This window comes from Rhinolophus ferrumequinum, chromosome 2 (assembly GCF_004115265.2).
Source record: "Rhinolophus ferrumequinum isolate MPI-CBG mRhiFer1 chromosome 2, mRhiFer1_v1.p, whole genome shotgun sequence".
Lineage (NCBI taxonomy): Eukaryota > Metazoa > Chordata > Mammalia > Chiroptera > Rhinolophidae > Rhinolophus > Rhinolophus ferrumequinum.
This window is the reverse complement of record NC_046285.1, coordinates 6692190-6707267: the sequence shown is the minus strand read 5'-3', so window position 1 is coordinate 6707267 and position 15078 is coordinate 6692190. Positions and strand designations below refer to the sequence as shown.

The 15078-nt window shown below is 35.0% G+C and overlaps 1 long non-coding RNA gene across 1 annotated transcript in view; it reads right to left on the bottom strand.

Moving 5' to 3' along the window:
* Positions 1 to 15078, bottom strand: part of LOC117031974 (uncharacterized) — a 113050-nt gene that overhangs the window by 44136 nt on the left and 53836 nt on the right. The window contains exon 3 of the long non-coding RNA XR_004424660.1: positions 9454 to 9513. This is a non-coding gene — a long non-coding RNA (uncharacterized LOC117031974). The remainder of the gene's footprint in view (positions 1 to 9453; positions 9514 to 15078) is intronic.

Sequence of the window (15078 nt, the reverse complement as noted above, 5' to 3'; positions counted from 1 at the left end):
GCATAATATATAATTAGTTGCTTTATAGGGGTGTTTTTGCCTTGGTTAATGTCCTAAAAAATCCATAAATTATCCTCTTAACTGTTGCTAACATGGAGTGAAAGCTCTACTATGAGTTCATTTCCATCCCTCAAATCCTGGACCAATTAAATACCATCCTGCACCATCTCTCTGACATCTCCACACTTGACTGGATCATCTTGACTAAACATATCAGACCTGACAAATTCTTTAGCTCTTAGAATGACTTTAACTCAGTTTTTAAGCTTTCTGACATACCAGTCAAAACTATATTAATGTGATTTACAGTTAAATTAAACAGAAAAACATAATGAAAATAATGATCAAAGGTTAAGGCCTTGAACTACAAAACGCGGAGAAGAGAAGGACATTCTTCACTCAAGCTCAGTGAGCCTTGCCCAGGCAACTGTCTGGCCTGGGGGGCTCAAAGGGTCTTCTGTCAGGGGTACCTCAGCTAGAGCCAAATAATATCCATTTGAACATTTCGGAGCATTTATAATAAGTGCATAAAAGTGCTAGAAATTGTTTTGATTTGTAAAAAAAAACAACAACAACAAAAAAAAACAACAGCATTTTTGTCTGATTCTTACTTTGCTTTTGCACAACATTTTATACCTTACTCATCCTTACTCCATAACCCTCTTTACTAATGAGGAAACTGAAGCTTAGTTCAAGTCAGTGTCACAAGCTTGTAGGAAACAAAAGTGTAAACCTTCCACTTCAGCACTATAATCCATCTCAGGCAGCTTTTCTCACTGTTTTCCTTCTCTCTCTCCCATAAACATCCTTCTTAGCAAAATACATCACACAAATCTGAGTTCTTGCTCACCTTGATGCTTCCTGAGAATTTCTGGCTCACCACCTTCGCCCACCTTGCTTCCTCCATCTCAGTTCAATCTACACATGTGACTTACGTTGTCTTTTTCTCTTTGAAGATTTTTCTACATTTACTAGGCTGCATTCTCATCACTTGAAATCTTCCATCCCCACACGACTGTCTGCAAGCCGTAACGTTACCTTTGACCAATCTGTGAGCCCTCAGAGACAAAACATGTGCTGTCTCCAGCCTTATTTCTCCGAAATCTACTATAGTGTCTGACTCATTATAAGTTCTCAAAAATATATATAAATGAACGACAGAAGCTACGCTTTTTGAAAAGAGATTATGAAAGGAAATTCACAATTTCTGAATGACTTCTTGCAGTGTGTCCCAACTTTGCTGATTCTGTTAGAATAGTCATTTCAATGGCTCCCTATGTATTAGAACATTTTTCTTACCCTGGCTTAGCCTAGCCAATATTAAAGGCTTTTAATTGAACCCCACACTTATTGCAAACCTGGGACTGAAAACATTTTCCTTTATTAAAATGACCCAAGTCCATTTTTCTTAGACAGTGGATGTAGACACTGAGTGAAGGCATGTCAGTCATTCATTCTTACTAAAATTATTTAGTGAACATCCTCCCCGTCGCAGGAACATGGATTTTAATGATGCATTTAATCCAGTTTCTGCAGTCAAACAAGTCAGAGATTGACTAGGAAAAAAGAAAGAAAGAGAAGGGGTGGAGAAAGAAAGAAAAGAAAGAAAGAAAGAAAACTGCAATAATAATGCAGTGGGTATTAAAGGTGCACAGAGATGTGCTAAGTGGAGGTCAGGACATCAAAGAAGGCTTCCTGGAGGAGGTAACCCTTGATCTGAGCCTAAATAATAAGCTTGTGTTAGGTAGACAAAAATGGGGCAAAAGTTCCAAGTACAGGAGAGATGACATGCAAAGCCACCGAGATGAGGGGGAAAAAAAGTATATGTGGAGAATAACAGGACCTTTACTGCTAATGGAACATAAAAACATAAGAGCAGAAAGACTTAAAAGGAGAGATAGGTAAAGGAGAGAAAGCAGCAGCAGGCAAGGGACAGCTGGGACCGTGTTAGAGTTTGGTCTGTGACTTCAAAGAACTATTACGTACACAAAAATCTATTTCTTGAGACAAAGATTCATCATTAAAAATTTATATATTGTCTAGTCTACATGTCATGCAGGATGTCACGTGGGGTCTCTGGTCCTGCTCGCCACATAAGAACGCAGGACATGGTGAGGCCAACAACGAACACCCACGGAGCCATAGACAGAGGAGTCACACCACTATATTCTCACTGGCGGCTGGTTGGAGACACAGGAAGCAGGAGCCACACTATCTGCAACCTGCTGTCCATTTGTCTCTGCCAACCAACCCCACATGCTAGCTGCAATCCGCGCTTGCTAGCTCCGCCACCCTCCTCTTGCTAGCCCCCATTTGCTTCTAGCGTAGCCACAGCAGTTATATTAGTGGCCAGTGGCTCACTGGTTACAGCTGACGGCCAACTAGCCACAGCTGATGGCCATCCAATCACAGTTGATGGCCATTTACTACCTGAGCCAGCACCTTTCCATGTGAGGCCGAGAGCCTGGAAACTGCACTCCTGGCTCTGTTCCCACAACAAGGATCTGATTATTGTATGCCTAGTATTAAAATAATTTTTAAAAATAATCTTGGAAGGAAATACGGACCCCATCATTTAGATATTTTCTTAAGTTTTTGGTTTTCTTTCTAGGAAGAAATAAGGTACTTCTTAGATCCATTTTGACGGTAACTACTATACCTAAAGAATTATTTCCTCAGTCCCGTTTGTCCTGTTAGTGTTCTCTCACTCACGATAGTGTTGTTTCTCTTTTTTTCTTTATCAACCCTTTGCCTTCAATGCCATTTTCATAGAGGCTTCGTAACTATCTTTGTTATTCCTGAAACAGTTTTGTATGCCAACAATATGGAATGTTGGGTCAGAATACAGCTCTCTACTTACCATCCTTATGTATCTTTCTCAGTTGTGGTGTTGGCATTCATAAACACATATGGGACCTTAGGCTGCCCTGAATCTTGAAAGAGTAGGGCATAAACCAAATTTGGGGATCCTCTGTTGATAATAACCCATTCAATATAGCACCTGGAGTGTTTTTTTATTAGAGAGAGTGAGTGCTGTGCTAAGCGACAGTGATGCAGTTTGATGGAGCTGCCCCTGGAATGTAATAAAGAGCAGGGGACATGCTCCTCGGAGTGTGCTCCCGAATTAAAAGCCAATGGTTTAAGAGTTCACAGGAGAACCCAGACAGGGAGAGAGGTTTGCGCCACGGCTGTTGGCGACGCTGAGCAGATCATTAGTCTATTCTAGTTAGCTATTTACTTCCAGGTGCAACTCAAAGAATACCGGAAAAAAAATGCAAAACTTTATATTATGTTTGGTCCCAGCTAACATAGCACACTTGAGCCTATGTACCCTTCTAATAGTGAAAATGACGTTTGTGGGGACAGAGCCCCAAAAAGCAGTTTCCAGGCTCTCGGCCTCACATAGAAAGGTGCTGGCTCAGGTAGTAAATGGCCATCGACTGTGATCAAATGGCCATCAGCTGTGGCTAGTTGGCCATCAGCTGTAACCAGTGAGCATTGGCCACTAATATAACTGCTGTGGCTACGCTAGCAGAAAATGGGGGAGCTAGCAAGAAGATGGTGGCTGAGTCTGCAAGTGGCGCAGTGAGGGTTGAGAATTGTGTTGCTCCTGGTTCCTGTGTCTCCAACCCAGCCGCCAGCGAGAGTATAGTGGTGTGACTCCCCTACCTATGGCTCCGTGGGTGTTCCTTTTTGGCCTCACCATGTCCTGCGTTCTTATGTGAGAGTGGGACCAGAGACCCCGCCGGACGCCCCGCACGACAACGTTTTACTGCTAATGGGTTCAAAATATAAGAACCATGCCGCTGGACGCTGTGTGCTTTGTAATTCCCATTTCTCCTTAGTTTACCGTTTGGAGGTAAAGTACAAAATCCTACCCTTTTTTTTTACTTGAAAACCTATAGTATTGGAAAGGGGAGATCTGAAATATTAATTTTTATTACTTTATTTGCAGTTACTAGTAAAAGTATCTAAATGTTCTAATAACTGTACAGTATCAGATGGGTAATAGACTTATTGGGATTAAATAAAGATTCCTCATATTTTTACATGAAATTAATAGTTCTACAACTTACATTTTCAGAGTGAGAGAAAATCCAAGAGTATTTAGAGGAAAAGTGTTTCCTCTAAACACTCAGGGGAAATTGTTGGATGGTGATATTAAATCCTAGCATCAGATGATTTAATTTAATCATGCTTTATTTAAACAAGAACTATTCCAATAGTCACTTTTTTAATAGTCTATTTAGTAACTTAAGGCTGAAACTTCAATTTTAAAATACACATTGATTTTGTTATTTCTTCCACCTTTGTTCAAAATGATTATAAATAATTTTGTTATTCTGTGTATCTTTGAATAATTCAAATGACTTTTTTGCAAAAAGATTCCGCATGTACGTTAAATCACTCATCACATAAAATGGGATTCTACGCTTCAAAGCATATTGGCTAATATATCCCTATCATAGGATCTGATTTTGAAAATTTCTTAGTTCTCTGCACTATTACTGACCTTTCTTCACTGAAAAGCATCAAAATAACTGTGAAATAGGCTTTTAAAGAATAATATCAACTATTGCTATAAACTGTATTTATGATAAAAGGAAACCTGAAGAGCATAATTTGCAAACATAAAAAATGTTTAGATGTTTCCATGAGAACTAAAACCTCAACTCATAATTTTCATAAGAATTACATGCTTGAGATACTTCAACGTCACCTAGACAACATAGTTTGATTTCTCCGGATGCAGTCTGACATTGCACAACTCCTAAAACCCAATCCAAGTCAAATCCTATTTTAATTGATTAAAATAAATGGATATTTTCAGAGATTAAAAAGTACACAATGTCTGCATTATAGCTCCTATCCTTATTTCCACTTAATGATTATAAATGTTCATGATATGGCAAAATAATACATTTGTCTGCACTTTGGGAACTTACATGTTTTCTAGATAAGTTTTGTTTTTAGTTAACATTTATTATATGACATCAGAATTTTTCTTCTTTATTATGCCAAGGAAACATAGAAATTTAGCCTGATGCTAAAGCATTTTGCTCTATGTAAACATTTTCCATGACACAAATATGAATAACTTTGTACCCTAGAAAAGTCCGTTATTATAGGTACTATAAGGTTTTGACTCCTGAACCATGAGGAATATGAGGAAACTCAGTTTGCCAAACAACAAGTGATTGTAAATATTTGGTGTGCTCCTAAACTAAAGACAGAGATAATTATTGTATCTGGTTCTTTTCTTTCTTTCTTTTCTTTTTTTTTTTTTTTATAAGTAGCAAGCTCAATTGTAACTGTTTCCTTGTTTTGCATTTATTTTTTTAACAGCTGAATTGAAGTATCCCTGCAAGGTCCATAGTGTAGACCAAATATTCTGGTCCTGACACCTAACTCAGATATCAACATCAAGGTAAATGGCAAACAAGTTAATGATATAGTCTACACCAATGCTTGTGTTATGAGTATATTCTTTCTTCATTCAGTCTTTCATAATTATACAAACATTCACTTCCATAAATGACATGAGCTATATCTTTTAATTTATATTAAAAAACACAAATTGAGCCACAAAACATTGAATTTTTATGACTTTTTCAAAGGGCTTCTAACTCTTCTGAATTATAAAATACTAATAGAGTAGACTTCACTTGTTAAATCATCCAAGTGCAAGGAAACAAACACTTTTTCCAAGCATTGTTAGATTCTTTACATCCAAGATCTAATATATATCTCACAACACATCATTGAAGTATTATCCCTTCTTTATAAAAGTAGGAGATGTAGCTGTTGAAGATTTTGTAACTTTCCACATTTATAATGGCCAACACTGGTAAACAATGACAAAAACCTCCCAACAAAGAAAAGCCCAGGACCAGATGAATTTCCTGGTGAATTCTACTAAATATTTAAAGGAGAATTAAGACCAATCCTTCTCAAACTCTTCGGAAAAAAAAATGAAAAAGGAAGGAATACTTTCAAGCTCATTTTATGAGGCCCACATTATTCTCACATCAAAGCCAGATAAGGACACTACAAAAGAAGAAACTTGCAAGCCAATAGCCATGATTAACCTAGATGTAAAAATCCTCAACAAAATATTAAAAAAACAAATTCAATAGCACATTAAAAGGATAATACACTGTCATCAAGTGGGATTTATCCCTGGGATGCAAAGATGGCTCAATTTCTGCAAATCATTAAATGGGAGAGGCCACATTAACAGAATGAAGGATAAAAATTGCATGATCATCTCAATAGATACAGAGAAAGCATTTAACAAATTCTACAGTCTTTCGTGATAAAAACGCTTAACAAATTAGGTATAGAAAGAATGTACCTCAACATAGTGAAGTCCACATACGTCGAGCCCACAGCTGACATCATCCTCAGTGGTGAAAAGCTGCAACCTATTCCTCTAAAATCAAGAACAAGACAATGATGCCCACTCTCACCACTTTTTTTCAACATAGTGCTAGAAGTCCACATAAGAGCATTTAGGCAAGACAAAGACATAAATGTATCCAAATAGGAAAGGCAGAAGAAAAGTTGTTTCTGTTAGCTGGCTGATGGCACAGTCTTACATATAAGAAACCCTAAATATGCCACCAGAATTAATAAAGGAATTCAGTAAAGTTGCAGGACACAAAATCAACAGACAAAAATCACTATACACTAAAAATGAACTTTCCAAAAAAGAAATTATGTAAAACAACCTCATTTACAATTGCATCAAAAATAATAAAATATTTAGAAGCAAATTGAATCAAGGAAGTGAAAGATCTGCACACTGAAAACTATAAGATATTGATGAAAGAAATTGAAGAAAACAAATAAATGGAAAGATATCCCATATTCTTAGATTGGAAGAATTAATATTGTGAAAATGTCCATACTACTCGAAGCTATCTACAAATTCAATATAATCTCTATCAAAATTCTAATGACATTTTTCACAGAAATAGAACAGCAATTCTAAAATTTGTATGGAACCACAAAAGACCCTGACTAGCCAAAGCAATCATAAGAAAGAAAAACAAAGCTGGAGGCATCATACTTTCCAATTTCAAACTATATTGCAAAGCTATAGTAATCGAAACAGTATTGTACTGTAATAAAAACACACATGTAGATCACTGGAACAGAACTAAGAGTCCAGAAGTAAACCCACACATATACTGTCAACTAATCTATGACACAGATTTCAAGATTACACAATGGACAAGTAATAGTGCCTTCAATAAATGGCACTATTTAAAATTAAATATCCACATGCAAAAAAAGGAAATTGGACCTTTATCTTATACTATACACAAAAATGAACTAAAATGGATTAAAGATTTAAACATGAGTCCTGAAACCACAAAACTCCTAGAAGGAAACATAGGGACAAATCTCCTTGGCATTGATCATGGCGATGATTTTTTTGGATGTGACACCAAAAGTACATGCAACAAAAGAAAAATAAACAAGTGAGACTATATCAAGCTAAAAAAAAAAATCTCTGCACAACAAAGGAAACAATCAACAAAATGAAAGGCAACCTGTGGAATGGCAGAAAGTATTTACAAACTATATATCTGATAAGGGTTAATATCCAAAATAAATAAGAAACTTGCACAACTCAATAGCATAAAAAAACAAAAACAAAAACAAAACAAAACAATAAATCCAATATAAAAAACGAGCAAAGAATCTGAATAGACATTTTTTCAAAGCAGACACACAAATGGACAACAGGTAGTAGTAGGTTTTAATAGTATTGTACTTTTTCTTCTCTGTTATGTGATATTGAGAAATTTATAAGGATATTTTGAAATATATATAAATAACTTAAGCATAGTTTTCTATTTTCTTCTTTAATATGTCTACACATAGATGCCATAGTCAACTTGATAAGTTTGATAGATCTTACTAGTATTTCTTCCTTTCTTAGTCTTGCAGGAGGATTAAGCTTCCCTGTACTTTGAACTTTGTCATAACCATTTGGCTTGATTCAGCAAATGAAATATGAGCAAAAGTGATAGGTCACTTCTAGAATGGAGTCATTTAAAGCCAATGATGATTCTCCATAATTACAATTGTAAACCTTGAAAACTCATGTTGAAATGGAGGCATAATAAGATGATAGAGACTAAGTCTAGGTCCTTGAGTGATTGTGAGCAGACCCCACCCCACCCCCGCATTGGGAGGTAGAGCTATAAATCTTTGTAGTTTTAATCTGTTCGGATTTAGAGGTTACTTGTTATAGAATAACCTAATCTACCCTGACCAATAAACTAGATCATTCTTGTGTTGGATCATTATGGCAAAAATTTTCCAAAAGCCCAATCGAAATCATATGCCTGCCTACCTTAGTCAAATATGTATATAATTAGAAAAATATGTTATTCTAAAATTATATATTAGTTATTCTGTAACTAAGAAATTTCAGAGATATCAGGAATCCTGAGGAGCACAAGAGGGTTAAAGGGCTTTTCAAAGTCACAAAGTAATATATTCAAGGATCACAGCTCTGATTTTCTTGCTATCAACAAAATTACATGAAACGAGACCTGTCATCTAATGAATTGATTATGAAAGAATCAATGTGGCTAATTTAGAATAAAAGCTCACAAGTCCATGCTAGTAGATTCTTGTCCTCCACTTGTTACTAATACATAGTTGGGAATTGAGTTGTTAGCAATAAAAATAAGACATAAGCAATGGTTAAAAGAAATTGAAACAATTATTCCTTAACAGAGATACTGATCAAGTATTTTTCATATCAGTAAATTACTAATAATTCAAAACTGGACTAAAATTAAAACCTTTTAATTTTGACCCCACTGTGGTGTGGCATAGCAACTCTCTTGACACATTGTAGTCACAATTAGGTTGTAGTTCACAAATAACTCACTTTTCTTATAAATGAGACCAGATTCAAGATTATCCCTAAAATAATGTCATTCTCACTTCCATTCACATCTGCTTTCTTGAGTGGAGAAAAGGAGAGTGGGTTGGTGTGCCAAAAATGATATATAATCCACAAGCTGCAATATCAATGCAATTGCCTATGTATAATATGTTGTTAATGGAACACAAGGTTAATCACTCATTAGACTAAATTCCTGAGATAATCCTACATAGTTTCAAGAGTAGACGTTTTAAGTTACTATCTTGGATGGGTTCATGTTTAAAATGTCACTGTCATAATATAAAACAATCTAGAGATTTTTTCATTTTAAGTCCTTTTTATCTTTTTATAAAATTAATTACATATGGTGCCATTTTTATTTCCTAGTTTGTGAGCTGAAAAAGTCAGAGACTATGTTTACATTTATATTGATGCTTACAATATCCCAAAGTACCTGACACATAGTCTGTACTCAAAGAGCGTTGGATGAGTTTAATTGGATTCTTTATCTTCAACATAGTCATTCTCTCTAGTATCCTTACCTAGGCTAGACATCTGGTCCTCTTCCATCAAAAGACACATTGTACAGCAATATAATGTTCCTGCAGAGAGCATAAGAAAATAAAAGGCAGAAGAATTATTTAGTTCTGTTCTCTTAATAAAGATACTTATTATTTATTGACAGGAATTGAGATGGTTGAAATGAATAACATGCAAAATACACTTAATAAACTAGAAAAATAGAACCAAGAAGAGGAGAAAAATAAATACTTTCCCAAAAAACATTATATGGTTCATATGACAAAATATCCAATTTAACTCTGAGCTTTGTAAAAGCAGGTACAAAAAAAAAACAAAAAAAAAAAAAAAAACTTGTGTATAATTCTTATTAACTGAAAGTAAAAAGCACATCAATTCCTTACAGAAGAAAATCCTAATATTTAGGCTCTAAATTCTCCTATGGGATTTAACCTGGGACCTCTGAGAAAGAAATAAAATAGAAATAGAAATAAAAATTGAGAGTAATTCCACCAGGTTTAAGTTAATGTAAATGGATCTTATTGCCATTCTTTCTTCAAATTTGACCCAACGATAAAACACGTGTATCAATAGAAGTTGATGGAGAACAGGCCCTTTGACTAACGTCTCAAAAAAATCACTTCTCACACTCAGACTTTAGATGAAGAGTGGCACGTGGGAAAGAGTACAGGCTTTGGAATCTAAGAGATCCAGATTTGACAGAGTATTTCATCTTATTTCCCTTCCCTGAGCCTCAGTTTCCCTAGTAGAAATACACGTGAGGAATAGAGGCAAAACATAAAAACCTGACACATGCCTTGGAATAGGCAATATTTGCTGCAAGAATTTAGGGAGGGACCTTGGATTCTAGATGAGCAGGTAAAACTGTTACAATTTGTATGATGCCTAAAAAGCCTATCCACGATTCTCGTTCTATGTAAGGCCCACCTACTAATTCATGGAAGACAGGTAAAGTCAGGACTTCTCTCAGGGAACCACTGGGCTCACCTTTATTAATTAAACAAGTATTCAGTTGAGATCCCAGGTTTGCACACTGCACAACTGTCTAACATCAACCTGGGAACTGCACAAAGCAGCCTCTTCCAGTTGCCCACATTAGCCACAGAAAAACCTCAGAACACTTCAAGAGGAAGATGATTCTGAGCTCCTTAGTTTTTCCATGAGCATTCCAGAGATAGTTAGCTGCAAATATGTGCCCAGATCATTGAATACTGAACCAGACATAGAAAGACATTTAGTATTCACTATTCTAATTTCAGAGCAAATCTTGTCAGAAAATCCGTTTCACTTTACCTAGTTAATATTCCCAGCAGTAAATTCTAGAGCCATTAGCTTCATGGAGCCATCAAATCAGGTCATCAAACTGTGGAAGGATATCTTTTCCATTGTGGATGTGGTGTAAAGTTAGTTCATATAAAAATGCCATAATACCTCACTTAATATTTTTTGATTTTTAACTCAGAATTACATCCTTCCAGGCATGAGAAATGTGAATCACAACAAATCAAGGGATATCACTGATTTCATAAAAAACTGTTTTCATAAAATAACGTTTCTTAAAATCAACTCTAAATTATATCATTTCTCTATTGATACAAAGTTTTTCCAAAAGACCTGACACTCATTCTTTTTCTATTTAAGAGCAACTGAATTCAATGTGTTTGATAATACTTTGTTTCAGAATACATACAACATCACAAGAAATGCAAGCAAGGGACAAACAAGGCCATATTTTTTACATATTAATATTATTTTTCTATTTATTTCTTTATACTGATTTTTCTGTTTGGCATTCTATGCATGTTCTAATCTGAAATTAATCTCACTTCTAACCCTCTCCCTCTATCACCACCACCACCCTCCTTCAAAAGAAAAAAATTTAAGTGGAGTAAATAGTTCAAATATCCCAAGGGAAATCTTTTCCACTTTAATCCATATAGAGAGAAAAATGTATATCATCTGATCATGGCTCAGCAGCCTGTGAACGATGTGGTGGTAAGCTTAGTCCTACACCTAGTGGCAAAAATAATCATGCTTTGTATGTATGTAATACTTTTCTTCTATGAAGCTTGCAGGATATTATGTGTTTTCCATCACTAATCTTCATAACATTCCCATATTTATAGGCATCAATTAAAATTTAAGGACAATATTTTAACCTAAAAGATCATGAGTTGGGCAAAATTGATAAAGAAAGATGCTAAACACAGCTCATCTTGTTAAAGGTACATGGAAATGTCATGGGGCCAGGCTCTTATTCCCCGTCACACTATATGCACCATTTTCCATAAGTGAACCTTTCTTTCAATCTAGAGAGAGAGCCATGACTGAAAGCTGAAAAGGAAAAAGATTCAGTGACTAAGCAGCAGAGTGAAACCTCAGGGCCTCTGTGTTTTCTTTTTAATTCTGTTCCTAATTTGTGATGTGACCCCAAGAAACCTTTCACCCTCCTTAAGCCTCAATTGTTTTACTTACAAAATAATATTGTGAAAACATGTTGCTCTGTATCCTGGCTCTGTCTTCCAACACTCTATTATTTGTAGTGTCCTTTGATTAATTTGTTCATCTATTCAACAAATATATTTTGAGTATCTTTCATGTTTAAGGCATTGGGACAGTTGCATTGGGACTATAAAAAAAGTAAGACATTATCTGGAGCTTAAAAAAATAGAAGATGGAGTTCTTACATGTATAAAAACAATTATATAATAAATGACTATATATTAAGTGTCATTCAATGATGCAGATGATATACTAAAAAAGGATTTGCTTCTCAAAGACTGGGTTAGCAGAAAATGCACTAAACAAGGAGTAAAACCTTATCTATAGATCCAGTTCTGTCATCTAGCTCTCTGAAAAATGGATAAAGTAGCAGAACTAACAAGGTTGTTCTGATAATAAAATAAAATATTGTAAGAGAAAGCACCTTGTAAATGTAAAGATTTTTTTTTCTTTTTAATTTGTAACTTAAGAGAAGGCTATAGGTAAAAGACATTCAGAATGATCTCTGAATGATAAAGAAGGATTTAATAGGAGGATAATATTCCAAATAGAAAGAATGGTATAAGCTAAGGCATAGAGTAGGAAACATATTAAGAAAGAACTAAGAAATCAAAATATCAAAACTCATAATGAGGGGATGAACACCTTCAGATAGTATAGGATGGTACAAGAAGTGCAAGTATGGAAGATATAAAATCAAGGAAGTTATGATGAGAAGATGTGTTAGTTTAAGATATTCACATGTTCAAAATGTAGGAGTGATCTAAGAAGGGGTGGTGGTTGATCCGTGGCTGAAATGAACTGAAGCTTTAACTCAGCAAAACTGAAGTAATTCAAGAACTTTGAGTCCATTGTTGTGTTAGTCAAATACATAGAGATAGAAATAAGATTGCGGAGTAGAGAAGAAAATTCTCAACCCTGTGCAGAAGTCATCAAAGTACTGAGAGATGGGGGATGATAGCCAATAAATGGTAGAAATAAGGTAGATTAAAAGACTAAGAAAAGTCAGGTTACAATGAATTAGAAGAAATAATAGAAAAGGTTGAAAATACAGAAAATTCCATAGTTTTTATATACTCAGGGTGCCGAAAAGAAATGCATACAAATGGACACTTTGGTCAACATTGCTAAAGCAGTAGTTAACCATAATCAGAAGTGTCTGGACACTGATGATACTTTGAGCACCTCTTGTAATTGCAGAAGTCAAACGTAACTTGTATTCATCTTCTGTTATTGGTATATATTGAGTATTATAATTTTAATAGTTTTTTACTTTATTAAATGTGTATACATTTTTTTGGCACCCTCTGTAGTGATATTTTGTTTAGCAGTCTCCTAAAATGACATTCTTCAGCAAGTAGCTCCAATCTATCCACTAATCTAGAAGGCTTAAAGGTCAACGTCCAAGACACCGTTCTCCAAAACTCAGACTCAGGACAGTGCTGCTGGCAGCCATACCCTTCTTAGTGATTAATGACTTCCTCAGGACATCTGATATTCCCCTTCTCCTCTCATCCTCCCACAACATGCACTCACATATCCACTTTGATTAAGTCAGAAGTAGCTCAAATTCAGGAAAAATGTAGAGTTTCTAGCCTTCAATGTCAGAACTTTGTAATACTTGCTTGAACAATATTTACCATGACATTGGATACATGTACATGATTTTAGTTAGTGTTTACTTGTTTTGTCCATGTTGCATAAACATATAATAGCAATTGGAAAATATTCTAGTTTATACATTCTCGGTAGATTCAGCGTGGTAAATTACCTCATTTCCATTATTACAAAGTACAAAGTACATTACAAAGCCTTCCATTTGACTTTCAGATTTAAAAATCATTGTCTACTAATATAGATCACCATAAATTCTGTCTTGAGTCTAAATTGATGAAAACTAATAAAATCCATGGTATTTGAATGGTAAATGAATAAAACATTTAAATTTTTAAAAAATCCTACATGATTAACTAATGAGCTAGGAATGAGTGATACTTTTTTTAGTTTATTCCCCATTTTGTCTTACAACTTTTGACCTAGTTTTTCTTTCTTCTTCTGATAATTGATTTGCCTTTGATCAACAAGAGTGAATGTTTAATGATCAAAATGCAAGTGTTATTTCAAAGATCATAGAGCAGGAAACATATTAAAAGACAATAAGCAATCAAAGGATCAATAGTCATAATGAGAAAGATGAACACCTCCAGAAGATATAGGATGTTGCAAGAAGTGCAGGTGTGAAAGATGTGAAATCAAGGAAATTATAATGAGGGGATTTGTTAGTTTAAGATGTTCAAATATTCAAAATGTTGACATGATCTAAGGGAGGATAGTGATTGATCCACAACTGGAATGAACTCAAGATTTAACGCAGCAAAATTTAAGTGATTCAGGAAATTTGAGTCTATTGTTGTATAAGTCAAGCACATACAATTTCTTGATGGCCAGTCTTACAAGTGATTCAGTATTTACTGGTCCATTTAGCTAGAGTATGTGGCCATACAGACTTCTTGTATACATTTTTTATTACAAAAAAAAAAGAAAAAATTACTTAAAAATGTGTCTTCTAGTAGATCTCCTATAGACTATCAAAATATGAGTACACTGATGACTATTGTGTTTGATATATGTCGTTTAGAGTGACCACACTTCATATTTTAGACTTTCATATGGTCTAATTTCTAAACTAATGTAATGTCTTATTATCAAAAGCATTCCAACATATGAGGTTGGACAATTAAATTCGCGAACTCATCATAGAAAAATTGCTACATACCTCATTGCTGACTATCACTATGGTCACTTTTGAAGTACTCCCTTTGGGAAGCTATGCACCAACGCCAGCACCTAGTTCACCTTTCAAAGCAATTTTGGAACTCTTTCTAGTATGGCCATCAGAGCTGTCGTCATATTACACTTGATGTCCTGAATGTCATCAAAATGTCTTCCTTTCAATATTTCCTTTATCTTTGGGTAAAGAAAGAAGTCATTGGGGTCCAGATCAGGTGAGTAGGGAAGGTGTTCCAAAACGGTTATTTGTTTACTGGCTAAAAACTCACTCACAGACAGTGCCATGTGAGCTGGTGCATTGTCATGATGCAAGAGCTCCTTCAGGACCATTTTTG